This window comes from Terrapene carolina, unplaced genomic scaffold (assembly GCF_002925995.2).
Source record: "Terrapene carolina triunguis isolate 2854851 unplaced genomic scaffold, T_m_triunguis-2.0 Scaffold53, whole genome shotgun sequence".
Taxonomy (NCBI): Eukaryota; Metazoa; Chordata; order Testudines; family Emydidae; genus Terrapene; species Terrapene triunguis.
The window spans coordinates 20,225,182-20,229,818 of NW_020664404.1; positions in this window are offsets into that span (position 1 = coordinate 20,225,182).

Consider the following 4,637-nt stretch of genomic DNA (forward strand, 5'->3'; position numbering starts at 1 on the left):
GATGATTTATATTTTGTATTTCAGCACTGGGGGATAAGCTGCAAAGCTGTCAATCCCAGAATCATGGAAATCGTCACAGATGGGTAGCATGACCAGATGTCCCAATATTAAGGGCTTTGTCTTATATATGCAATTATAATCTCCATCCCCCAAAAAGTCTCCCGATTTTTTTGCACTTGCTATCTGGTCATCCTACTGATGGGCCTCTGATTATGAAGGTGAAACAGTTAAGATTGCATTAAGCTTTTGCATTTAACTGGACTTTAAAAGCCTTTCTGTTGGCCAGAATGAATATTTTAATCCAACAGTGTAATGTAATATTTCTGAAGTTTCTGACCTTTTCAAAGTCTGCTTTGGAGTTTCAATTTCTTAGTAACATAAATATAGTCAAAAAATCTCCATTTTCTAAAATTTGGGTTGGTGTCACTTTATTTCTAGCGTGGATTCATTTCACATTTACTAAGCTACCACACAGCAGCCCCATCTGCAATACAGATGTATCCATATTTTAAACGATTTGGTATCTTTTATAGACTTCCCCCCCCCCCCCCCCATGGCTGGGAACTATGCCAAGATTTGCCAGAGAATTTCCAGAGCTGTGCAAGAGACTTCCTCTAGCCAACAGCTGTTTATTGGCTGTACAAATTGCTTCAGGGACAAGCCTCCCTCTCTTCCTTCCCTTTGCCATGTTCCATCTTCGTACCAAACAAGGGCAAGGAAGCTTCATGGAGATGGGGCGTTGTCTTTCAGGAAGAGCCATTAGCTCCTGTCCTGAGGGCACTTTCCCTTGCCAGTGAATCACCTGTAATTCACTGTCAGGGAGACCTGGTCTTACAAACCAGAGGAGGTGCATGAGACCAGGACTCCTAGATGGCAGTGAAAATATGGTGGTGGTGGGGAATGGAATTATGGGGCATGGAACAGTTTTATGGGAAGGTTCACAGAGGCTACCTACATGGCCAAAGTCCCAAAGTGATGAAAATCTACCTCTGACAAAGGCCAGCAGGAGAAATAAGTGTGGGAGGGTCCTGATTAGAGGTATTTTGGTAGGAGTTTTCATGAATTTTTTATTCTGGCATTCATAAAGTTACAGATGCTGAGGTTTATCTTCTAGATGCTGAACAGCATTCCTTGATGAAAAGTGAAATATCAAATTGCGTAATAGTTATTGTGTATGTTATGTTATTAAAAGGCATCCATTAATTTTAAAACCATACTAAATTTCACAAATCTTAATGATAGTTGCTATAAAGGATTTTAATCCGATCAGAAAAGTAATTATCAAACTACTTTAAATTATGCCTGTGGTGGTACTAATTCATTTCAGATAATAGATCAATAATGTAAATGATCATTAATAAATCAGAAAAAAAGGAGACTGCTTCAATATTTATTTATGGGCAACTAACATTTTTCAGTTGCATGTTAAAAAATCATGTTTATTTGTACTTAAAAACAAATTGTTGAATTATTTTATTGCAACAATAAAATGTTCACCAACTACACTTTCATTATTTGTGTATGCAGACAATAACTGCACAGAAGCAGTTTCATTTGAAAAAACAATCGTACACTGTGGAAAATTAGACTGTGAAATCTGCAGCCCCTTCACAAACTTCTTGCAGAAGGAAGAGGCTCACAGAAGAAGGGTATGACAATAGTCCTTGGAGGTCTTCCATCCATAAGACATTAAGATATTTTTCATGAACATCTTTGTATTAATCCTATGGTCTATGTCAGATGCTCCTCCGCTACGCTGCTACCTACACCTACGCTGCTTAGTGTCTATATTCTGTGGGTCGTTGTGCTTTTTTGTTTGAGTCCTTAGCTCAGGAAGGGCTTGATGCTGCAAGGTTCTGGCTTCCATGGAAGTTGCGGGATCTCAGCACCTCACAGGATTGAGCCCCTGGGTGACGAGACAGTGTTGGGGGGAGGGCATGAGAAGTAATGTCTGTATCTTATGTGAACATACCCTTGTAGCTCGTACTGTAAATTCCCCTCTCCCCTCCAAATGAACATAAGAAGATACTGAGAAGCACTATTACTGATTTCTTCTGTTGATTGTGATAATGAAGCATTTTTATAGCAAAGCTCATGTTGTGGATTGATTATTGATTCTTTTTAATGATGATGTGTACATTCGGTAGGTTGTCTTATGTTGGAAAAAAGTCAAGCTGCAGGGCTGAATCTGATCCAAAAATAGTTTTGAATGATCTATTGTCCTAGGCGGAAGAATTAAACCTTTACGTCTCTGTGACTTAGCACAGTTGTGCCTGTCTCCAGATTTTCAAAAGACTTCAGCAGCCACAGCTCCCATTTAGGCAACTAAATGAAGTGGTGAAATTTTCAAGAGGGCCTCACACAGCAGCCCCCATTGTTTTCATGGGTGGGTGCTGACCATTTCAGAAAAGCTGACCCTGAGTAAGTACATAGAATGAGAAGACTGTCTGAGGTCATTACAAGTTAGACAAGTGTTATTAGGTCTCTCCTCAACAATAAAGGTAATTCTTATATCTGACCTCTACCATACCGTATCTTCTAAATGCACAAATATAGTTGATTATCAGAAATGTTGGTTTATATATGAGTTCACTTAATGCTAGAGCATTTTTTCTACGGGCATACTTAGCTATGGCACATCATGAAAATGACAACGCTTGCTACTCTGTGTTGTCCATTTTTATTATGTTTTGACACGATTTGTGATATGAATGTGTGTTTGTCCCAGAGTCATTGATGACTCATACTATTTAATTTGTTTGGTCAATGTGACAAACAGATATGGTGTTCTGGGAATGAAAAGCTTTTTCGTGTGTGGTTTTGAGCTCATGGACTGCTTTTCTTTGGATGTGATTAAGAAAAAATAGTAAGTTCTTCCACTAACTTTTGAGTGAGTGGTGGCAGTTGCAGGATTTCATGACAGAAACACATTTGCTTTTTAATATTTTTTAATTTTGTTTTTATTTGTATTTGGAAGGAGAAAAAACAAGACGCATTAATGAAGCGATGTTGACAACTATTGATTCATAGAAGTGTGAAGTCTTTCATGCATCTCACTGCCATGAATGTGTGTCATTCTATGCAGGCTTCAGCACTGGAGAATTCTGCAAAATGCCAGTTATAACCAAAGACAACTATAATTTGGACAACAGGCAGCTGCAAGATTTAAAACGAGACATCAGATAGGCCATTTATATGGCTTCCTCAGGAAACAAGTGAAATTTCTTTAACTATTCCTTCAAGACAGTTTTAAATAACAATTGACAAAGTTTCAGCTTCCGCTTTTTTAAAAATACGCCTCAATGAAAAAAATAAATAAAAAGGAATAAAAGATTTTCAAAATCTTTTCCTTCCACTAACATCTCCTGTTGTGATGAAATTTTAAACAGATTGATATAGAAAAGACAGTAGTTCTGCAAATATTTAAGAAAGTGTGAGGTTAAATATCACCCAAGAACTAAGCGAGGAAATAGACATATCTAGTTAAGGGGAGGGGAGGAATGTGTACACACTTAATGGTACACACACCACACTTATATGGCATGTTCCCTTTCCCTAAAATCTACATCAGTTTGTCATGGATGTTGGTGCTGGTCCAACTGCAGCATTAACTCTCCCACCTTAGCATTAAATCTCCCTGGAAGTTATCTGCTGCATGTTGTGGGAGCCAATGGCAGCCTCAGGGGTAGGGTGGAGCTGGCAAGTAGTGAGAAGGGGCATCTGTTTTGTAGTTGTGACCAGGGATTCATAGGGGCTGGGATCAGCCTCGGTGTTTCTCTAGTTAGAAAACCCCAGTCATGGTCGATCTTTGCTAAAACTAGGAGAGATTTGAGTAGACCTACAATTTTCCTAGCGGTTGTTAAAGCACACACAACTAGTAGAGCTATTTTGTGACCGTAAATGTTTCCATTGTTGGATATGAAAATAAAGGAGCTGCCTCTGCTCCTACTGAGGTCAATGGGAGTTTTGCAATAGAATTCAGTGGGAAGAGGCCCCACATTTGTGATATGTCTTAAGAAAAAAATGGGACTTTTCTAAACCACAGGTATTACCCCAAATAGTCTCAGTGGTGGCCCCACAAATTATTCTTTCCTTTCCATGTTTCAGGGATTTCCTTTGTGATTGGTCTTTCTTATTTTCCTCTTGACAGAGACTCCAGGCTTGTGACCTAGGCCCACAACTGGTGTCTGTGACTCAGTTTAACTGGCATCAGTACTTCCAATCTGTGGATGAAGATTGATTTAAATTAGAGCGAGAGGTTACACTGGGTTTTGTTTTACGTTTTAAGCAATGATATCTTAAGTGATCAGATAGGGTGTCTGGTCTTGATACAAAAAACCTACACAGATAACACAGATGTTACTTAAGGGTCAAAAGGAGTTAAAAGTAAGTACATTTGTTTAAAATGAATCTGTGCCTAATGCTCACCCGTGTTTTAAAGTGTAAAATACAAGAACTGGTTTTTTTAGAGCTGCTTGTAGGAGAAGCATTTGTGTTAACAGCAGTTGAATTACAAAATGGGAGAAATGGTTACAGAATTTACATGCTACTTTAGAGAAATAACAGCTGCTTTTGTAAGTGCAAAAAACCTGGAGCATTTAAGGGGAGGGGATGGGGAACTGTTGTGAAAGTAATGA